We start from the raw sequence: 24,770 nt of genomic DNA on the forward strand, positions 1-24,770 counted from the left end.
TATCTGACCAATTGGACCCTCAGAAACTCAGAACTCGCAGCGAAAAGAGCGTAGGACCAACTGGAGAGAAATGGCGAGCGAAAAAGCACCTGCTGAAAAATGTCGAAAATTCAGGTTCTGGTTTTTTGGCTGTAACTTCTGATGCGTTGATCGCAGCGTATTGGGACTGCGCCCAATCGATTTCTCTCGCAAAATTACATCCGATCAGTGCTACAATTAATCGATTCCAGCACTTTTCAAAATCACGAAAATTTTCGCCAAAAACACAAAGGGGTTAGCCTTACTTTTTTTTTTGGCAAAAAACTTTTCGTCTCAGTTTCGATTTAAACGACCCTTATCTGACCAATTGGACCCTCAGGAACTCAGAACTCGCAGCGAAAAGAGCGTAGGACCAACAGGAGAGAAATGGCGAGCGAAAAAGCACCTGCTGAAAAATGTCGAAAATTCAGGTTCTGGTTTTTTGGCTGTAACTTCTGATGCGTTGATCGCAGCGTATTGGGACTGCGCCCAATCGATTTTCCCAGCAAAATCACGTAGATGTAGAGCATCATAGAATGAATTGACTCATTTTTAAATACAGCGAAAATTCTGACTATCAAATTCACGAGAGGCTAGCCTTGCTTGTTTTTTCATTTTGGGGACAACATCTTTTCCCACTCGAAGTGATGCGACTGGCACTCCAGACAAATCGAAGAACAGGGTAAAACATACGAAGAAAATACAGAAAAATTCATTTATTCAATTATCTTAGCCCAAGATACAATTGTATTCGACAATGTCACACGTATGTTATACAGTCGAGGTGCATTGCTTTTGTATGCAGGCTGGAACCTAATCCATACTCAAAAACTCACATCACAGAGTTTAATATTGTGTTAGGTTAATGAATATCGCACTCCTTCTTTTTCATACAATTATTGGATGCGTCATGTGATGTTTAATGTTTATTCTCCTTCTGCATTACGTCTATCACTGTAACACCATCTGGCTCTTTGTGCTATGCAGTTACTCTTGAACACTTGTACTAGAAATAAAACTTATTGAACGAACTGAAATTGAAACTTCTTAACAATGAATTTGCGACTCTTTCGTTTTTATCTCTTTAAGCTCTCAAGTACAATATTCATGTTCCTCGGTTGTCCCTTCCGATCTATTGTTTGCAGCTAATCGAGAGTGTACGCGTTTCAATCCATCCCGCAAAATTACGTCGATATAGTGTATCCAAGAATAAATCTTAGCATTAACCTAAATCAACCAAAATCCCCAAAAAAATCTGAACGAGTCATCTTCGCTTGTTCGCGATTTTTGGATGCAAAAACATTTTGTCTCTCAATCAGTTCGTACGACCCAATTTTCACGAATCCGACTCTCAAGAACCCAAAAAAGCAATCAAGATCATGCACAATCGTTACATCTAACAAACTGACGCCAGAGTAAGCGTCTAAAATTGTTTTATGCCGGCGTTATTCAAAATTTATCGAACGAAAATGCACAGCGACAAGTTGTCAGTAACAAATCGTCTACATAATTCTGCAATTAAAAACTATACCATCATAATTCACCAGCTAATCAGGCAATCGAATTACATATTATCAATCCTCGATGTAAAGTAATAATTGAATAAACTCATTGGTGGTATTACAATCGAACGAAGAAAGTGTTTATCAATATCACAAAAATAACACTATCCAAATTTTAGTTAAAAAAAAATAGAAAACTGAAGTGACCGCAATAAATCTCATTCGATCCAATCAATGAACACTCCGTGCACTGCTGCACGAGATTTAAGTCACATGAAACATGTCATCGCGGTAAACAAAGTCACTTCCCGATTTATCATCTCTGACTCGCCTGTTCACCGATCACTCGGAACCAACAAGTCCAACAAGACATCGACGAACCGACGATCGTTACTGCGGGCGACGTGAAAGCGGTCATTTGCCCACAAGGTACACACCACGAGGGTCGTCTTCTTCATCCGGGTCGATTTTGAACACGGAAATTCATCTGCAAAAGGGGAAGTGCAGGGATCAAGCAGCACCTGCTCGCTTTGGCGACGTCCGGACCGACCGGACTGTCTCCGTCCTGGAGGGTCCGCTTCCCCTCGGGACGTCGCGACGCAACGAATGTCCCACACACGTTTACGTCTACGAATTTTATGCCCATAGACGGTATTCCGTCATGGGAAAGCCGACAGACCGCTAAGTGGAAGCGGTCAGGCCCATTTTTCCTCAAATTTGTCACGTAGTCTGGCTGCTCTTGATGCATCGGAGGATCTCACCAGCTTCCTTCAAATTCAGGGATGCGATGAACATATGTGCGGCAGGAAGTTGGGCCGTATTGCTTTCCCAGGAAAATACACCTGCCAATGAAAATCACTGCGTTGTAAAATGAAGATTTTCATGTCTGTAATGGTCACCTGTTTCAATTTCATTATTCTTCCCGAAAAAGATTGTTTACCCGAGAAAGATTCGTGATGGTTATTTGTATCATATGTTTATTGGAAGCTCTTGACAAACTGTTCAATAACGAATATGACAGAAAACGTAAACTTTGTAAACAGATTACAAGGGTTCGTAAGATTTTGACAAACTAAAAGCACACAGTTTTTGTTAGTGCATTGAAAAGAGATGTAATGTGAATTTCTGTCGGTATATACGTGAACATTTGTTGTACGACGTTTGAAAAAAGAGTAGAAATTTTATCACATTTCTGGTTATAATCGAATGTGTAATTGTAGATAAATTATTTAAATCGCGGTGAAAAAAAACCGCCTCGTGCACCCTGCGAGAGAAAAACCGAAATAACTGACGCGCATGTGGAATTGAATAAAAAATTCGTTTTTTACCTGATGACCAAAGTGGTTCCAAGAACTCTCGAACCCTCTTCACATCCTCCAAGTTTCTCGTTCTGTCCGAAGATGTTGCGAAAGAGAGTCTCGAACATGTTATAAGGGAGAGGTGGTCCCAAGCAGAGGGGGGGGGGGGGGGGGGATATTAATATAAGATGGGGTCGCATCTGGTTGAGCGGTTGGTAGTTATGACAGTAAAGTTTTAAAGTGGCCCCCGTGTTTATTTTTAGAGCGTAAAGTGGAACTCCTAATTGTTCTCGTTAGCGAGCATCTGCAGCGTCAGCAGCGGCGTTCTGAACTCCTGAACTTAGATGACGATGACGTAACCGTTCTCGATTACGGGGCAGCCCGAGATCCGAGAATCGAGAATTAAGAGTCAAGAATCGGGGCCCTCGGGCCGGCGACGCTGCGCGAACAGATGCTCCGAGTCTCCCGGATTTGCATAAACGGGGATTAGTCGAAAGTTAATGTCCCAGGGAAACGGCAGCCCGCCGGATAGACCCGAGAGAGATTTTCGTGCGGTCTGATGGCCCGAACTTTATTGTTCTTCATTGTTATTCATTATGTGCAACGCGAGCTGCCCCGCTCAAGCTCGATAATTAATTCACGCGTATTAAGGATGAATCGGGCCGGACCGTCTGAATCAAAAGTTGGACGAAGAGGAAAGACCGTTGAAACCAGTTGGAAACGTAGTTTTACAGGGCGATAGTCTTCGTCGCCGTGAACAGGAAAGAGTCTGTCGGTCTGCCTGACAAACTTCCGTGATGATCTCGAAAACGCTGAAAAACAAAAAATTTACAACTTTTTTTTGGATCATAAATATATAAACTGGGAAAAACATGATCGTTTATTCGGAAAGAGTACATGTTCGTCGGTGAAAAATTTAAAATCGATTCATTTTCGCTAGAACCGAAAGTTTAAATTAAACGGAACATGGCAATTTTTCACGCCCATCGTGTAATTATAAAATCCTGTAAGTTTCAAATCTTTTTATCGAGCCGTATCAGATGTCATCGCGAGATTTTGTCGGACGGATCGACATTTTACTAAGAACTTGTTTCTCGGATTTTAGAATTTCGAAAACGCAAAAATTTGTTTAAACTAGAAAAAGTGATTTTCGACTGAAACTAATGCTTTTCTTATATTATCGACAAAGGCGATGAAAAATAAAATGTCCAGAAATGCTTTTCGCGCCGATGACGGTTAACCAGAATGAAGCAAAATTCCTACTGAGTGACGAAAATAATTTGCGCAATTTCGAATAACACAAGCTACGATATCCACAATTTGAAACAAAGATTTATAATTAGAACACTAAAAATAATTAGATCCTGGCGTTTTGTTCCAATTCTAATGGTTCTTGCCTCGTTTTGTTCACTATGGAGATTTCGAGAAAACGCACGAGAAACTTTTCACAAAAAATGATGTCTTCAGAGTGGATAGGCGCGACAAATATGTTGTTCAACAAATACATTTTCGCGTCGGCGAGTAAAACGAGCCGAAAATCATTAAAACCGAATCACAACGCTGGAATTTAAATATCTTCAACGTTCCAATTGTAAAATTTTTTCATAAAATTGTTGATATCTGAGCTTGTAATTCGAATATTCTCGGATTCATTTCTGTGACATGATATAGACGTTGATTCGATCGCATATTCAGTGTCATTCGCGGAACGAAAATTTCTGGAAATTATTTAAACGATTTTTTTCCCTTCTCCTAACTTTTGGTTCGGACGATGACACCCAATTATTCCTAAGAGGGAAAAATTTCACGTTCAGGATTACGGGAGCGATGAAAGAATCTCGATTATGACGCTGCTGCACTGCAGGCAGAGATGCGGGCGAGATAGTATAATAATCCAGTCAATTGCCCCGAACGATTTCATAAAATCATCACTTTATCCTGTTGTTAAAATTCCGGATATCTTAGACAGATCAATATCTGACCACCCCATTCCCAGCCAGGACTCCCACCTATTTAGCATGCTGATCCTATCTCGGTGTCAACCTTTTACGTAATTCTCGTATTTAAATTCGTTTACATGGACACCAGCTGCGTATGCGCATGAGGTTCCATACATGTCCCATCCTGTTCATCCCTTACCTTTTTTTATGTATCCTCTCTCATATGATGTCTCGGATCGTTTGAATTTTTCTTTGGTAGAAGAGCGAAATCCGTGAAAGTAGTTCATTGAGATTTAGACGGTATTTTACTTTACTTTTACGAGTGAAATGCTAAAATTCGTTATTTCACTTGACTGTTCGCGAATCGCTCCAAACAACAATTATCATTTTTTTTTTTTCGTTTTTGTCGATTAAATATATTCAGCTTCAAGTAATATAAAATTCAATGACGTCGATTTATTTGGAGATGAATTACGTATGAAAAAACTCTTCATCGCGAGGTAAATTTTTTTTCAGTTCAACGGGGATTTTGTTTCAATTTTTTCTTTCAATATATTCATGCTACAAAATATGTTTCTATTCGCATGTAGTAAATAAAATCTATTTATCGCAATTAAACTCTTTTATATGTTAACATATTTGAATAAATCCTTCTTCACGCAATCAGAACATAAATCAGGAAAAAAAAATTAACGTTACTCGTAGTTGATTGACTGAAGAGTTTACGACAAATAAACTCCAGTTCAGGTTGTGCGAATGTAATAATGTTTTTATTTGCTGTACGTGAGTCATTCCACGTCAAACCGCACACTTTTGGGGTGAAATTCATATTGATATTAGCAAATTTTATAAAAGCTAGCGAACATGTTGTCTAACCCAATAAAATTATAGTAATTTTTATGTTTTGTTAGTCAATTTTAGTGTTAACATATTTAAATCACTTCACTGGGTGGAAAATATCAAAATCAAAAAAGAAATTTACGAAACACGTAAAAGATGATACATTTACAAAAATAACGGGAAATTCAAAAAAAAAAAAAAAAAAGAGTCAAAGACAATATATAAAGACGAAGTGTGTGGTTTAATATGGAACGACTCATATACGAATACGTTGATTACTCATATTCGTCTGGGAACGTAAAAAAATGATTCGTTTCTTTCTTGTTAATATTTTTCTTTCAATTTTTTCCCCTGTCATCCAATTGCATTATAACGCGCGAATCTGCGCCCATGTTGTTAATAATTGTTAACATGTCCTGACTCATGAATTAAAAATCAACTGTTTGGTTTCTCCCAACTGGTTAAAATCGCGTCGAAGCAAATAATTGCGTAATATTTTTTATCGCGCAACGGTCACTCAACCGCCGGCTTAAGAATCGTATTTTTCCGTCTCTCTTATGATCCATGATTTTTTTCCCTTCCCTTGCCTTTTTATCTGCTCCAATGACCGCGGTCGAAAACGTCAACGCGTATTAATGCTCCACGCCCAAAACACAATGACACGTTCTTTGTCGCTACTCCCCGAAGCGGCGCTCCCTTTACCTCCAGGGTCGAAGGGCGCTCTGCTACCAGCATCGAAAGGTGCGCAGCGGTGTTTAACAAGTCTAAAGAAGAAAAAAAAAAAAAAACAAATTATAAGTAAACACAAAATCGAGCCGAAGCAATTTCGGAATCCTGTCTCCTGGGATCGGTAAATATGTATTTTTTACGTAACGCGAGCATGTTTTACACGTTTTTCCATGTTTGTTTTCCGTACAGAAGGTACCGGTTTCTATCACGGTTGAGTAAGTATACGAATGCGCATCATCAAAAAAAATCGATACTGTTTCTAAAATCACTTGGCATCTTTTTTTACCAATATACATATACACACACACACACACACACACACATATATATCTTTTCCAATTACGAAGAGAGATAAAAAAATAATGAAAAAACGAGGTATCACCACGTGACTTCATCCGTGGTGTATCCGGTTACATTTCGAAATCGAGATCCAGGTAGAACGAGGTCCGTTCTACGTAGCCGCAGCGTAGAGGAACACGAGGGATGTAACGTGCGATCCGAAAAATCAATAGTCATATACGCAACGGAATATTTTAGCATTCCGGAGTGCATAACCGAATGGGAAGGAGGGGTGAGAGTTAGGGCATAGACGGCACACACTTGCATATATAATAATAGCTCGGATAACCTGAGGGGTGTCAAAGCGGCCGATCCGATCCGATCCGATCCGGCTTTACGCGCGCGCAAAATCGTCCATAAAGCCGTGCGGAAACTGCGAGTTTTACCCCTCGGATTTTATACACGTTTAAGCGGGGCCGAAAATGGTCATCGCACGCATTTGCAGTCGTCGGTATACGTACGGTAAACTCGATGCAAAATACGCTACATTTTATTCTTCTCTACTTCGTTTCCAGCTCAATCTCCGACTTTTCTTTTTTCTTCTCTTTTCTCTTCCGTTCGTTTTATTCTATCTTTTTGTCGTGCCTTTTCCCCGAGGTATTCAACCGCGTTTATAACTCGTAACATTATGCCGCGCGTATGTCGATATCGATCATCGTGAAGGGACTCACCCCTCCCCCCCCCCCTTTCACTCGAGCCCTAGGCTCTCCCTGCATGCACCCCGAAAATCCCCCTGCAACAAAAATTTCCACTTCTGGATAAACTCATTTCTGCATCTCTTGTATGCGGTGTACGGGAGCTGGCTTATAAGTATTTTCTTCTGCGAATTATATGCGATATAGAAGAAGAAAAAGTCGACCGATTTTTACCAGCAACTGTACCTATATATGGGAAATTTTACGCGGTACGACCAAAGTCTGATCCTAAACGTTTCTAATTTTGTTTAAAAAATTTTCTCCAAATTTTCTTTGTTTCAATCAAAACAAACTTCTGACAAGCCGATTGAATTATTAGAAATCGTTAGTCGAGCGACTTTCTACGTCATTTTTACTCATAGAAAACAACTCGTACCACGTGTCAAATATATTATATCGATATCGAGAACTGAATTTATCGCTGATTCTTTATCTATATAACGTTAAGAGTGTTTCTGGAGGAAATAATTAGCGAATTTCCACCGTAGCATGACGACATTTTTCTAAATCTAAATATCCGGAAAATTTTGTACCTGTGCACTGAATTTTCCGTCGAATCCACGCATACTTGACAATATATTTTTTTTTTTTTTTTTGTCTTATTTCAGTGAGGTATTCATTTGAAAATGTATCGACGAATCATCACGATATTTTTATCGTACATCAATCATATTTGAAAAAAACCGAGTTACGTGAAAAAATTCATAATCCTATTGGTAAGATATTCAAAAAGCACTGCGACGAAACGAATAAAAATTTCTCTGTGGTTAAATTGACTGTCAAAAATAAAGCTTCGTACGTGGCCTAAACGGTTGGTAGAAAAATGTAATTTTGAGGAAACCGGACTATGGTGAAAAAAAAACAAATTTTGATTTCCATCAAGTCAATCCGATACGGTATAAAATCGAAAACATCGGCATCGTAGAATCAATATCGCGAAAGTCTAGCTGTCCGTTAAATATTAAATGAAGCGGGTCGATCTATCACTCTTTATGCATGGAAGGCACCGGAAAAGGGACTTTGTGTATCGACGGGGACTGACCAGAGGATGCATAATTCACCATATCTCACTCGCACAGCCTAAGACCCTGAATAATAAGAATAATCGACGCGTCCGTTGAGTTTCAGATATTTCAATAGACTGGCTAGGGTCCGGTTGCCTTTACGGTCAACATGCAGTTCGCCGTCGCGTTTCCCGGACCTTCGATCCCTCGGATTATCCACCGGGTTACATCAGGGTGCGGTGCCCCTGATCTCCGGGAAAACAATTTTCGAATCGCGTAAATCGGATCCAGTTTTTGCTAACTTTAGCGATATCGGATGGAGGTGGAAAAACGGAATATGGTCAGAGGAGGGGTAAAATTGTAGCAAGATCAAAACATGTAAAGGCCGTGGTATCGATTTTTTTTTTTTTTTTTCTAAGAGGTGAATATTTTATTCATAGAATTGAAAAATGTGAAAAAAGTCGGATTATAGTGAAGCAAAAAAATAGACACTTCACGATATAGAATGCCAAAGCGTAGAATCATCGGAATTCGTCTCGATAATTATTGTATAGAATCGTATGTACGGATTATAGATTTTACAGTTGCATATTTTGTCATTTTGTATTTCAAGTTTCTATACTTTCATTTTTCTATACTTGGACTTTCTACATTTTGATGATTCGACGGATTGGATTTTTACGTCTTTGAAAATTCAATATTATAGTACTTCTAATTTTTTACCCCCACGCAGTGACAGTGATTAAAAATCCTGAAATGTTACCGATGTAATTTTCAAGTATATGAAAGTCGGTAAGTATGGAAAGGTTAAGATACAGACAAGTAAAAGTAAAGAATTAAGCCACAATATAGCAGTGTCAAAATTTCTGTATTATTCTAGGTGTATTTCAACGTTTATTTTACTGATTTTATTTTTTACATTTATCGGCAATTTTCACCTGAAATTCTATATAATTTTTCTATATCTCCATATTAATTCTGTCACCTATTATGAATTTTTACTTTCTGTGTTGTTACTTTTCCACGTTTTAATCAATCTACATTTCTGCTGTTCACAATTTGAAATTTTACAAACTAAATTTTGTCCTATTCATAAACTCGGTACTGTTATTATTCTTTGACCATTATAATTTTTACACCACTACCAGCAATTTAAAAAAATATGTAAGAGTTCACAAGAAATTTCCACTCTCGCTTACAGGTGTTTGTTTTCTCTTTAATCCCGAAAGTATCCATAGCGAACAAATTAAGCGATCCAAAAGCAAAACTATCCACAAGGCCATTAATGTAGAATTTTAAAAACTGTCTCCGATTCACACCATAGACACATTAAAGACTCAAAGAAGTACGTCGAAAATTTTTTTTAGCGAGAATTTCAAGTCAACATGTAGCTGAAGCAATAAAATAAATATGTGCGTAAAATTAGGAAGTGTGGAAAAACGTGAAATTTTTGAAATGCGGTATTTCTTAAGTTTGAGCAGAAAGTGTCAAGATAGACAAAAATGCGTTGTATTTTAATCCGTTCCTTGAATCGTTCGTCAAAATGAAACAAGAACGAATAAGATTGTAAAATTTCAGGGTTTAAACTACAGCGTGGATAGATCGCCCTTAATTCTTGTTCGTGGGACTCGAGTTTACGGATAAGACGAGAAGAAGCCTCCGAATAAAAGGATGGATAAAAATAAGGTATCTAATTATGACGAGGAAGATGATCGGTTAGTGAAACGAGCGTATAGATTCACAATAGCGATTATCTTGCGAATGTAGCGTTGAGAGGGGCGCGGCGAGTTGCGGCTATACGTTTCTCGTATAGCCAATATGCAATAAACTTAGACGCTTTGACATATTTAATAGTAACCTGGTAATATAATGTTTTGACATGCATTGAGCTTTTTACGAGGGGATGAGAAGAACAAGAAAAAGAAAAAAGAAAACACAGGAAGAAGAAGAAGAAGAAGAAGAAGAAGAAGAAGCTGAAATCGCGTCGACTCTTCGCTCGGAGACGACCGTGGCTCTCAGCTGAATACATCGGACGATTACGGGGCGAAACGGGTCACCATTTGGAAAAATATTCGAAAAGTAACGCCGTTGGCAACCGCTGCGGAACGTCTTTACGGTTAATTGCATTTCTGCGCCGCGGCGCATCGCGAAATGACGCGAGCTGCGTCTTTCGTCTATTCGCTTCCACAGATTCCTACGCTTCTACATCCATCGATGGTCCATGGTCAGATTTTTCTGCTTCTTCTTTTTTCTTCTTCTACTCCACATGCGATATCAAGAAAACATTTGCGAGAAAGTTGTGCTTCTTTTATTGATATCGATGATAATCTCCACGTTACAACATTTACAAACTTTTTACGACTTTCTGTATGCGGGATTCTAAAGGCGAAATTTGCCTAGCTAAAAAAGTAGAGTAAACCTCAAAAACTGATTTTGCGTTGCAATTACCTAAAAAGGATCGACGATAGCGCAAAATGGTTACGCGTACCTCGTTTTTCGTAATTCCAACGATATTCAAACACTTTTTTTTAACGATACCTGTTTTACTGAACAGATTCGGAACGGCTATAAATCAGTTGAAACGATATATTCTCAGAGCTTTTTCCTCGATTTCTCCTGTTTATCGTCACATGTAGATGATTGAAATACGGATGAAAATGAAAATCAATGAACCCTTCGTGCGGTTTCCTTCATTAATCACAAGCTCACCGAATATTTGTTGCTGCTGCACTGCGGTATCGGCAAAGATGCATACATAATATAGTATTGAAGTAAAAAGCGAAGTAGCTTCCGATTTTTCTCGAAGCTTATATATATATATACAACATTCGCGAATGTCTGAAAGGTACACGTCGATTGATTTATGCTTCGTACACGTAACACGCGAATATTATACCGGCAGTAAATAATTTATCGTGATATTTTTTCCCTGATATGATAATACCAGTCATAAACCCTTTGGTTTCTGCTGCCGAGAAGCGAGTTACTTCCGGGTGTACTACACGACGTTCATCACCGCAACGCGTCAGCTTGCGCAAATAATAAAATTACAATAATTGGCTTCAGGCACCGCGTACTTCGCGAAATTGAAGGAAAACCATCGCTAAGGCTACGCTTCGCCAACTGCTAAAGGATACCTAGACTCCTGATGTGCGATTAATCCATTACTCGGCAGTTTAAATTAATCGATTAAGCGTTTTTTTCGATTAATCGAAGCTGCCTCGTAATAATTCTGCAGGTCAATCGGTATGTCAACCGAAAACGTCGATTAATCGATTGATCGGAATTGAAAAAAAAAACACGACGATAATCATCTTCGTGGTTGACGAAAAATTTATAAATCAGAATTTCCAGACGTTTTCCTGATTTCCCTGAATCGAATTTCAAGTTTTTATCTTGATCGAAACGTCGTATGTTTGAGGATTCGAAAAATTTTGGTATTAGTTACCATTCAGTCTCGTTTCTTAAGTTATAGGAAAGTTTACATATCTGTAACATCAGAGACGTAAAATATTGCTGATCGTAAGTTTTTCTACTTAATAGTTTGAATTATTGCAAAGAAGTAGAACGATAAAAAAAAGAAAAAGAACATCGACAAAATAACATAACTATAACTACAATTTTAAACATGGAATGGAATTGAGATGACGATGATAAAGAAATCTCCCAACTTTTTTCACATCGTACTTGACAAAAAAGAAAAAAAAAAAAATTTCGTCTTTCTTTCAATGCATTTTCTGTAACAGGATTGTCACTCGATGGAAGAGGCAGAAACTGTTAAAAGAAGTGAATAATGGGGGAGGGGGGATTGGTAGATAAAATCGATGCGTCATAAATACAGCTTAGAAACGATATTGGCGTAGAGGAGAATGGAATCGACAAACGAGAGTATCAGCTGGGAAAGATGAAGATAAAGAAAAAGAAGTAGGAAAAAAAAAAGGAAGAAAACGAAGAGTGAGAGAGAGATAGACGGATGGACAGATTAATCTCCGCGAGTTTTGAAAGGCACTCGACGCACTCGGCGTAATTGTACCGAAAGGGCCACCCGCCTCCACTTCCGCCGCCTTCACCGCCCCCAACCCTTGCTAAATGGGGAAAAACACCCCGTTCATTACCAAGTTTTATATACACAACCGCTTAAAATATAACCCGCTGAGAATACTTATTTCCACTATATACCGCGCGACGTTCTCCATTGTATACCGTTTCGCTCATCCTCCTCGTCAAATGTCTCTTTCTATATATATATATATATATCTCTCACTCATTCCTTCGCAGTTACTCGGTTCGGACTGACAGAAAAACGTAAATAGGAACATAGACACGCTACGCGAGGGGTGAATTTGGCAATTTTTCACCCTTCTCGCGCTTTTTTACATGCAGGTAAACGGTTGAAGAAAAAATAGTACATTATGTCACAAGGGAATAAAGTCGACTTTTATTCCTATGTTACATATAGGACTTTATTTCCGATCCAACTTTGGCTACGATATTTATTTTAAAATCGGGTCTTTTAAATTGGACTGATATTTCTCGCAAATGCGTTTTAGGGAAAAATATGCCATTTTCGTCCCGCTTTTTAGGTTAAAAAAGCTAACTTTATGGTTGAATCGGGAATAAATGGAATTTTATCACCCCTTCAATGGTGATCAGTGTATCAGCTTTCATCAAATTTTTCAGAAATAAACTGAACGTGAACTTTAAATTCATAACACTGGAGCAACAAAATATGAAGACAAAAATTGAGTTACCCTTCGTTAAGTAATTACTAGATTTTAGGAGTTTGATTAACGTTATTATTATCTTGATTTTTGTCATCCCCTAAACGTTTTACAGTTGAAATAACGTGAATGTCGATGTCTTTCAATCTTTATTCTCGCGTCAATGTGTAACGAACTTCAACCCCATTAAACGAACCGTTACCTTAATTAAATTAATTTTTAACAAGCACGTTAATGTTTTTGTGAAAAATTTGAAAAATTTCGGTGACATTTGATTATACAATTGTATTAAGATTGAGATAGAAAAACAAGATCATGGTGGAGGTTTCGTATCGCTGTACCGGAACGATGACACTGCGGCCTATCGAAAATGCATGCATGACCAACTTTCAGAAACTCTCTTTTCTTCTCTCCCTCGCTCTCTGACACGGAGGCGCAACGTAGGTTTGCATTACAGGCAGGTAGTTAGGTACGATAGATGGAAAAAAGTGTTTTCTGCAGGTTAGAATACGCGCAATCTGCAGACTGCAGCGTAGACTCGGACACAGACACATCGAGCACATGCAGACATATTTCTGTATCACTGTTATTATCCGCATCCACCCAACTAACTGCAGACACGGCTGAATGCAGCGCCGAGTTAGCGAGGAGCGGTCATTATGGAGATTGAAACACCGTTCGGCAAAGTTGAGGGGTAATCAGCGAGGGGCCGAGAGGCCGGGGGAATGGAAAAACAGATAAACTCGCCTCGCATTACAAACTCTGTCTGCCTAGACCTCGCGACGTCGAGAGGACGAGAAGAATGGAGGTAGAGGAAAAATGGGGAGTCAAAGGCGCGGCGAGGAAAGCCTAGCCGGCGAAGGAATGGATGAACGTGTAATCTGGATACGTCTCTTCATTATTAGCGATAACAATTACGGTCGTATTATACAAACGTACACGTGCCGAGGCAATAAAATAAGGAGGAAAGAAACGAGCCGGAAAAACGGTATTTTCGCGACACCTTTCGTCGCCGTGAAAAGGAAAGAATCTATCGGTCTGTCCGAAAAACTTTCGCAACGATCTTGAAAACGATTGAGTGAAAATTGGGAATCTCATAGAATTTAGCAGCCAAATGAAAAATTTACGAAAGAAAAATTAGAAATATATAAAACATGTATATATATAGACTGGGAAAAACATAATCGTTTGTTTAGAAAAAGTAACAAGGAGGAAGAAATATACGCTTGTCGATAAGACATTGAAATTCGATTTGTTTGTGGTAAAATCGGAATTTCAAATTACACGGGACATGGCAATTTTTCATGCCCATCATTTCGTTGTAACATTATGTTTTATATCTTATCATCGAGCAGTTTTCGCGATCATCGCGGGAGTTTGTCGGACGGAACGATATTTTATGAAAATACTGTTTTTCGGATTCTAGAGGTTTGAAAACGCAAAGATTCGTTTCAATTAGAAAAAGTGATTTTCGACCGAAACCAATATTTTTCTAATACCATCAAGGATGATGAAAAGTAAAAAACTATACTAAATTTTTCTTCCACTATCACGATACCTCGGCAATTACGTTTTCTCTTCTTTTTGAATCTCGCTATTTATTTTGAAAATACGATGATGTGAATGGTCAAGTACCTATTCAGAAACTTAATTCGACGGAAATCTGATTAAGTCATAAAATGGGTTCGTTTTTCTTTTTTGTTCTTTTCTTTCCTTTTTTTATCGCAATTCACCACCGTGAAACTGGGTTGTATTTTTCTCCAACCCTTTGCACTTCGCTTCGTTCGGGGATTATTATCTTGACGAGGGAGACTGGAAAAAGTTAATTAATTAATTGATTAATTAATTGTTGAAACGATTGACGCCTTCGTTGTTTCTTTGTTTCATTGTTTCTACTTCCCGGATCAAAAATTGAGTGAATCTAATTCAGAGGAAAAACGAAAGAATCGCATCGATTTTAATATAACATGAAACCGATAAAAAAAAAAAAGGGTAAATATGCGTAAAGTTGGTGAAAGAAAAGTGTCTGCAGAGATGGGAGAGAAAACGACAAAAAAAAAAGTGGAAGGTAAATGCAAAAGCGGAATCTCGTGATTCGCCTCCCGAGTAAAAAAAAAAAAAAAAAACCGAAAAGACGAAATTATTCCGCAAGGGAGAGAATTTACGATACAAGCAGATATATTTTATTCCGTTCGACATATAGTGCCTAACTACTGACCCGCCGAAATTTATGTTACTCGTCCTGGTATACCGGTGAGGATCGGTGCAGAAAGAGAGTGGTAAAGTAAAAAGAGCACAGGTAGGTATGACGTGACTATCACAAGACGGGGGAATAAGTCAAGAGCGATGAGGAAAAGAAAAAAATTGAATTCGAGGGAAAGTATTAATATTTTCAGAGTACGATACGTGCGGCAAAAGACGAGGAGAGGCCAAAACGGAAACGATCCGAATGTCGCAGGACGATTATAGGGGAATATAATATGGATACATGTGACTGATATTGCCTGTGCTATAAAAATTAACGAGTTGTGTAAAAAGTGTGAAGAGTCGGTGAAAAAATATGAAGAAATAAAGAGAGAAAGAAAGAAAGAAGAGATGTAAGAAAATAAATAAACGAAGAGGGAGATTGGAGAGTTAAGTTTGGAGTTTAAAAAAAACAGCAAAATCGAGTAAATCCTACCGGTATCCCATGGTGAAAAATAGGAAGGAGAAGGGGAAGAATGACGGGGGTAGAAAGCGGTAAGAGACGAGAGGCAGGACCATAAAGTTTTTTAAATATACATATATACATATGCACACGTCGGGAAGCCCTTGTGACACACGAGACGCTGTTGCGGCGCACGTGCTCTTTTCCTTTCCTCCTTTCCACAGTCGCTATTCCTCTCTCTCTTTTTGCTCGTGCCTTTTTTCCATTCGCTCGAAACTCAGATCCTATGGCTTTGCCAGAAATAAAATTCACCTTTTTTTTTTTTTGTCTTCGTCGAGGCTTAAGCTCGGTAATCTCCAATAAGCGTGTTGGTTACTATATTGCTGTATCTTGATCCGCTCTGATCTCAAAAGAAGAGGAGGAAGAAGAAGAAGGTGGAATTTGGAAAGAACCCTAAAAAATTACTGCATAAAGAACAAAGGCGACACGTTTTTTAATTGAATCCAATCGTTTTTACGATTTTGGGTTATACATCTTGGGTACGAATTCGAAATTCTGTTCTTTTTTTTTTTCAAGAAGAAGGAGAAGAGCATTTTCCGAGGTTGATTATCATTTTAATGGTGTGTTAAAAAGGACTGTTCTTCTAATTGATATAAAATTTAATGTTATTCGACACTCTTTTTTTAATTTAAATACGATTGAAATATCATGCCAACCGAAAACAGGAAGCAATTTTCATTAGAAGAATATTACTCAATACCAACCTGACTAAAGAAAAGGAGGATTTAACCGAAGATCACTGCTGTCCATCCTAACTTTTTCACTGGAAATCGGGAACTTGTCAATCTGTAAAACGTGACATAAACGTTTATTCAGTAAAGCAAAGAATGAGAAAAAGTAAGCAAAAACAACAGCAGCAATAACTTAGCAGATATATGTGTTAAATTTACCGCTTGTACCGTGCAAAAAATTCAAACAATTATATCGACATAACGTGTGTAGATAAGAAAGAGCGTGTCAATTGAATGATCTTGAAACAAATTGCTGTATAAAATAAATTCATAAATCCTACATAGTATATTATATATAATAAACAGACGTAAATAAAAATAGAGAGGCACTAACGTGCGGCTTTGTGTACAAGAGCAACGAGCGACACGAATATCGGGTCAACGAGATAGATACACCCTGTTGCCCTGCAGAGGTCCGAAGCGATTAACTCCTCGGAGTGCGTACAAGTTGCATAGAATTGCGACGATGAAGTGAAAGCACTGATCTCTGTACCAACTGGATGGCCGACTGGCGTCCGAAGAAGCAGACGAAAGACTGTTTTTTTTTTTTTTTTCATAATTTCACCGATTCCCCGCCCTTGCAATCCGAAGGTAACGGAATTTTGCATCCCTACTGTTTGTTGATCAATAAATTACGCGATGTCAGTAACATCGTTGTGTATTGCAGTTTTCTTATACGACTATTGAAGCGTTAGATACTTTTTGATTATATATACTTGGTGTGTGCTTTCTGTTTAGCGTGATCGCTGACAAATTTTACCACACAGTTCTCACTTATTTTTATTTTGTTCATCAGGCGCATGCGTTCAGTATAAGTATAAAATATGAGGATTTAAAATACATGAAATTAAGTAAATTGAAATGAATTAATCATTTTTATTAACAGCGAGAAATTTAATAGAAAATACAGATTTATTATCAAACTTGGTAATATGTATTTATTTTTTATAAATATCATCGCAGCGAAAACACGTAAAATAATGAATTTTAAATTAAAAAATACAATAAAAGTATGAGAATAGTACGGATTAAGTCATAAGCCCGTGTCTTCACGACTTGAAGTACTTGAAGAAAAAAAAATTCAACTGTCTAAATTACTTCCATTGGATCCGAAAGTGTGTCCGCGTATTTACTAGGTATACAAAATACACGGGAAAATGGTATAAATAAATGACCGGCAGATGTTGGCACAGAAATTTAATTCCCTCCCGACTTAACGACGTCGATAATTCAATATTTTCCATCGATTTTAACAAATATCTATATCCCCGTAAGAAAAAATATCGACGTATAACACCCATCCCTACTTCCGTATGCCGGAAGTATAGGATTCAATCGTCAAGTTAGTACAGAGATCGATAAGCGAAAAAGTAGGTACGTAGGTAGTTGTTGTCAGTATGCGCAGCAGAGCATTTCTATCACACGTACGAGGGTTAAACGATAATGAGACCGAGGAAGTGAACGCGATACGCACAATTGCGTCTTCGAGAAATATTCATCGGCATTATACATTACATACGATCCGGGATCGCCGAACTCGGAACTCGACACGCAGACTCGGCAGACGGCGTGTCTACGTCGCGTTGAGATAGGAGAGTGGCATAGGGCTATCATCCGCGGCTACGGGGGTTGGGACCTTTATACTCCAAGGCCTTCCGAGGGTCGCGGGCCGGCGAGAAGGTCCTGAGGTCCCCGATTACGGACCACCGACTGTACCGGCCGCGACCTCGCCCAACGATCCCGATTCCACACCCGCCGTCGGCTAACGCGGCGACGAATATCAATGATCTCGTTAAATCTACCGCGATGTATATGAAAAAATTGCACGCCGAGAGGGGCGGGAGATTTTGCCGCTCGACTACACGCCTCACGGGAGCTACAAATGGCACTGCGCATTTTTTCTTTCTTGTTTTTTCTCGCTGTCTCTGTACGGCGAAGTGAGAACGGTGTAATAGATTCTTTATAATTCTTTGTTTTTTGTACAAGAATCGTAGCGAAAAAATATTGACACCTCAAAAAACATATTTTCACCGTGGCATCCCCTAAAAAGTTTGTTTAGGTCGAAAGAAAGATTCTTCCAAAAGATTAGCGGTCTTGGATTTTTTTTTTTTTTTTTTTTTGTGTTGTTTTTTATCGATTGAGTAGGTACATCAATCACGATATCACTTTACGTCGCAAAAACCTACACTTGTAATATTAAGTTTCCAGTTGTATGTTCGAGAAGTGTATCTGACGACTGTTGCATTATTAATTCAATCTGATAAAATGGTTATTTATTTTTAATTGATAAAATTTAATATGAACTTTTAATTTAGAACAATAAGATTCCCGTTCGATATATTGTTATTTTACGGGTCGTGATTTTTGGGTTGAATATAAATTTCGCGAAAGACATAATACTTGAAGTGCTACGACGTGAGAAAAAAAGTGAGAAATCAAACGAGCGTGACCTTCCACAATGAATCAAGTACATATCTAATAATCGAATTAACAAATCCCTGATCTCTTCGTTATAGATTCTTAGAGAAGACCATTTTTTCATTTTGTTAATTCAATTGATCATGTTCACGAAAAGAAGCAAAGTCTGTAAATAGTAAATTAAAAAATACGCGCAGAGTTATACATAAAACAACATAAGAGTTGAAACACATAAGGATCCTCGTGTATCGCCGTGGTTCCAAAGAATCATTTAAATCAAACAGTCGACGATATTCATGAAACGATGGGACATATTGAGATTCAGTAGGTATAAAGAGGCTTATACGATACATACGTATACAGTTGGAGTAAATAAGTAACCTCAAGTATCTCCTCCTAAGTAATCTCATGGATAATATACAGAACCGTGATGCACACAGCATCCGGAGCCAAGTCTTGATCGTCCTCGTAGTCGTCCAAGTGACAAACCACGGTGGTATGTATTTATCGAAAGCGATGGGACCGGGTCCGAAGTCTGTCTTATTGTTGGAACGTAAAAGAATGCGGCAAGGGAGAGAGGGTGGTTACGGGGAAAAGGAAGCAGTCGAACCGAGGGTGGGCCGTCGTAGCGAGGGAAGAAGAGGAAGCTCGCGGGAATCGGACGGTCCGAGGTGGATTGCGAAGGAGAAGGTTTCGCGGTGGAGCACGATCGCAACAATGTAAGTCATGCTATTTTATGGAGCGCCCTCTGACCCTCGCTACTTGTAAAGCGACTAAAGATTCAAAAATAACCATCACTGCCCACGGGGCAGCGGCTTCAGCGGCTGCTTAAGGAGCCATGATCGTTCCACGTTGCATGCGAGCATAGGACCTAAAAATAGCGATGCTAGGCCGTCGAGTCGAGTCGAGTCGAGTCGAGTAGGTAGGTAGGCATAAGGTATAACCGAATAATTTGCATAATTCATTTCGGCCTATTGGTCAAAGTATGTATACCCATGTCACATAAAGAAGGAATATGAGATGGGGCGATGAGAACAAAAGCGACGAGGAAAATATAACGGATATGGTACCAATGGAGCACAGAAACTGGGGATGTAAGGAAAAGTTTTCGTCTCTGTATCTACCTACTCCTCGGTAAAAGCGTTCGAGCACTTTGATCGCGGAGTGTTAACAATGGGCTCATTATCTCGACGCGGTGCAGTTTGCGCGTTGACATAGCGAAGAAACGAAGCTGCGATTCAAAGCGTATCTATCAGCAGGCTGTCAATACCCGGCGGACTCCAACGATAGCTTCGAATCGCTCGAATCGCATATGAATATTGCCGTGTCCGTACAGTCCGCCCGCATCTAACGCAGTGGGCTGTAAGGTACGATCAATCATATCTCGAAAGATGTTATAGAAATGCATGCAGGGGAGTGGGATGGGAATGGGATGCAGGAGGCTCGGCGTTTTCCCGTTTTCCGTTCACCGTTAGAATCCGCGCAGGCACCGCGGTTCGATAGGCAGGCGTGCGTTTTAAACGTCGAATCATAAAATCGTGCAAACGTTGGCCGCTTTGCCCACGGCGTGATAAACAACAAGCCAGAGAAGTAAGTATACACCCGTGCCGGTAACTTGGGTAAGTTTGTGTTTGTTAAACTCTCCGCACCGGGCAGGTTGAGCAACCACCCGGCGTCACTATGTATGCCCACGTTTTTTCTTGGAAAGCACAGAAAAAAAGGAAATGGAAAGGATAAGAGAGAGAGAGAGAGAAAGAAAGAAACACTCGGTGAACGCGAGTCGATCGCTCGACCTCATCTCCAGTCGCGTGTTCGGATGTAAAACTTTGGGGTCTAAGGAGACCTAAGGAAGTATAGAAACCGTTCATGGGATGATGAGCGGAAGTCGCGCTACCGTATCGATCTGCGCCTCGTTATATGCCGAGGACAAGTTTAACCGCAACTTTGTTCGCTGAGCTTGGGCTATACAAAATTTAGTCCCTGGTCTACGGAGGGGTTAGGGTTACGTGTTCTGAGGGATTGAATGTCGCGCTTCGCCCTCTGCGCCAGCCAAGTACCATCCACTGCTCTCGTTAGAAAAGCCAGGTGAGCATCACAGAGATACATTGTCATAATCTGCTCCATCAGCACGCTCGAGTATCTCCTCCAAATATAATCCGCGATGTACGAGCGTGTGGTTGCACACACACGGACATCGGATCTACACGAATTGTTTTAATCTAGGATCCGTTCAGTCTACTCAGTTCAATACGTTCAAACATTAAGCTTGGATTAAATCTGATCACAAATTTAGACCAAACGGGACTTTGAAATGGTCTTGTGAGTTCTCGACAAGAAACGATGCTGACTTGTGGTTAACCCTTAACACTGGTGTCGCACCGAGGTCGCTGTAGACCTCACATCGAAAATCATTGTGTAGAAGCGCAGATATCCAGCGGAGGTGGGATAATTTAGACCCCGGTGTGCAGCGTAAGGTTTGGGTCAGGATTAAAGATTTACAGTGACAAACTGAATTTCATCAACATGGCAAGAAAGCCAGAAATTTCCTACTATGCACAGTGCTGCAGAAGAAGGCGTACCAATTCAATTGAATTTCATGGTTGAATGTTCACGAAAGTTACGACTAAGCATCGTAAAACAGCACCTCCAATCAATCGTGATTAGATAGAATATCCAGATAATCAAGTTATATGTAATAAATATAAATTGATCAAACTTGGCATCGACGGTCAGTTAGTAGTTTTCCAAAATACAATATCTCTTCTCAAACGTACCTTATTCACCCACCGGAAACCCGTATTTCCTGTCAAGAAGGAGGGAGGAACCATTGAGCAATTCTTGGATTGATCCAGGCACTTTTGTTCAGCGACCTTGAGTGCAGATCCGAAGCATCTATGCAACGAATTCTCCGAGGTTTTGGTAAGGGGATACTATGATTAGCCATCCAGTCTCTATCCGAGAGTGATCTATGCCTGCATACGGCATTCCTCCGGTGGAGGAAGAAATCGGGCAGCAGGGGGAGCAGCCTGTCCCGTCATTTTCCATCGGCGAGTGGTTGCACACAAGCACGTGCTCTCCGGTATCGAGAACGGTGATACCTGTCGTTGGATGGGAGACGCTCGGAGCAGAACGACAACAACGAGGGCGGTGTTTAGCCGATAATACCGGACCACGAAGCGGAATCTAACAGCGTGTGCTGTCCGAGGGATTAATGAAATAGCTGGGTGTATAATCTGCGCCGGTGACACGTCCCGAGGTAATCATTGGTCTCTCCGAGGCGCGTAGTATACCTACGCCTGTATCGCGTTCGATCGTGTGGCGCTCCGGGGCATCAGCCTCTCGCTCATCCGCGTCATCTCCTCTAGCCGTCTTTTTTTTCCTCCCATAACAATTTTTGTATGTGTGTTCATGCGCCCGGAAGATGACAGAGCCGGAGCCTTCGCCGTCCTGGAACATCGATGTGGGTAGACCTTGCCGGGCATCGCGCGTTAGCACCTGCAACTCTGGGTGAAGCGTAGACGGTATACGGTGTACACCTTCTTTACATACGTAAAGAGAGTGAGAGGGTGAGAGAGAAAGTTTTCTGGACACAGGGGAATTGATTGTTGACGAGTTGCATGGGCCATTGTCAAATTCCGAGAGAATAAACAAATACTATGCTGTATAGGTCAACGGTCCAGGAGCCAGATGAAACGTTGCTGTGATTATATTCCACTCCGTATGCGCGTGGATACTCGATTGTAACTCAATTCATGAGTACCAGACCACCTTGGAGTGTGTGCAGATGGTACACGGCACGGGGGAGTCGGTTGCTTGACAAGCGATGATAGTCCAGCTCGGCTAGAGAGAGGAGAATATTTTCACGGATAGGTGAACAGGTGTGCAGGTGGATGAACCCAAGACGTACAACGAGGACTGCAAACAGTATTTGTCAAAAACGTTTTACTCCATCTTAGAGTAAAGAAGGCCACAGTGAACCCTCTTCTATAGTTTCACTTTTTTTTGAACATCCTTTTTTCCTCATCGAACGAACTATCGACATACATACTTGTCGTTATGCAATTGAGTAAATCTTCCAGTCACCGATCATTCCGAGTAAGATATTGCAAGGATGCTCGCACGGTGATCATAAAAGAAAGAGAGAAAGAAAGTTCCCGCTTCCCTGACTTGTGTCTATATCACGGGATGCCAGCGGTTCTTCGACTGCGGTACGTACAGACAGTTTATTACACGACTGGGATTGGTTGTCAATTTGAAGGGGCGATGGTCATGCAACGTCGCTTACGTCTCACTCTCGCTGTACGACATTATTAGTAATGCAGAAGTAGAGAAGACCGCGGCGAGGTTGATAACGTGCACAATGGGAGTAAAAGAACCATCTTACTGTCTTGCGGGAAAAGATTATCGATACAGGAGTGGGAGGGTCGAGCGTTCACGGTGATCGATCCAGGCATTAACTCGCCGAGGAATACCTTATACCACACCTACGGAGCCATAGTGCAGCTGCAGGCATGGATGGATAGGTGTATAGAAAGACGACGGCGTTATGGACCCGTGGCCGACGATCGGACGGACACTCGAGCGTGAAAGCATGACGTACGTAGTTCCGCCTTCGTCAAGCGCTAGTGCGTCGGGATGGGTGGACGGCAAGGAAGCGCCGACGAGTATGTGGGCACACCATCCATCCGACCATCCATCCATCCATCCATCCATCCATCCATCCATCCATCCATCCGTCCGTCCGTCCGTCCGTCCGTCCACCCATCCATCCCTCTTTTCTGTTCCGCGGTCGCACTTTATCTCGATTTCCGTCGAGTGATTTCCTACCGGTGGCGTCAGGGTAGCTGCTCGAGCAGTAACAAGTTTGTCCGGCGCAGAGGAACATCGAGAGATCTGCGAAACCCTCCCGCACGAATCGACCCTCGTGTACGTGAACACATCCCTAAAACTTTCTCAGCACAGCTCGTCAGTCAACGATGCACGGCTGTTGACGGTCAATCGATCGACGTTAGCGTTTGCTAGATAATGGAACAAGGTTCAGCTGCAGGGACTTGTCGTGTATCGGACAAACGTCTAACGATCGTTGTTAGACACTCCAATAATTACACAGGCTCGTAAATATCACACCCGAGCGATTTGATTATTAACTAAGACAATGTTCACCGATGAATTAATTATCGATTGATCAATACAAGTGATGAACAACCGAACGAACGTACTGGTCGTTGAATGAATAAATTATTTCTTAAGGAGATGAATGTACGACGTATGAATAAATGAATAAATAAGCATAATTGAACTCGACGTTGATTTCGACGCCACGGTTTTCGTACATCGATCCTTGACGGCTGAAGGACGGTAGGGAATGTATCAGAGGTCCTCGCCCGGTCGGCTGTAGAACGCTAGTGGATCTCATCGAGTTTGGCACGGTTTGGCTTGGCGAAGCGATGACACGGTGCCTTGGGCAAAGTATTAAAGACCTGCTGCGGCGATCACCTTCCACCGATTGGCGTCGACCGGGACCGCTCACAGTTTTACGATCACGGAGCGCAGTGCCTTTCTCTGGTTAGTTTTATAATTGCCTCTTTAGCGTTGCTCGGGTCAGCACGAACGCGTTCTGCCCGTTCCTAGGCCCGTGCCCATCTGCCTTCCCTCGGTCACCGCCTTTCTTTTGTAAGCCCTCCACCCTCTTCTCCGTTCCTTCTTTCTTTCGGCGGCAATTCGCGATCGACTCGCGCCGTGAGACCGAACGGTATCATCGGAATATCCGTACCTACCCACCTGAACCCGCAGGAGCGTTTTGACACGGATAAGTTTTCCCAGCTCCT

General features: G+C 40.6%; 1 protein-coding gene across 6 annotated transcripts in view; it reads right to left on the minus strand.

Moving 5' to 3' along the window:
• Positions 1–719: 719 nt before the first annotated feature.
• Positions 720–24,770, minus strand: part of LOC124306054 (GPI mannosyltransferase 2) — a 205,076-nt gene continuing 181,025 nt past the window's right edge. For 5 of the 6 annotated variants that reach the window (XR_006908508.1, XR_006908509.1, XR_006908507.1 and 2 more), the window contains 3 exons: positions 16,498–16,579; positions 2,849–3,630; positions 720–2,362 (listed from right to left, as the gene is read on the minus strand). The gene's annotated coding sequence lies outside the window, so the exon portion shown is untranslated. The remainder of the gene's footprint in view (positions 2,363–2,848; positions 3,631–16,497; positions 16,580–24,770) is intronic. The other variant, XR_006908506.1, reaches the window with a different exon arrangement.

The sequence above is a fragment of the Neodiprion virginianus genome, chromosome 5 (assembly GCF_021901495.1).
Source record: "Neodiprion virginianus isolate iyNeoVirg1 chromosome 5, iyNeoVirg1.1, whole genome shotgun sequence".
NCBI classification, from domain to species: Eukaryota; Metazoa; Arthropoda; class Insecta; order Hymenoptera; family Diprionidae; genus Neodiprion; species Neodiprion virginianus.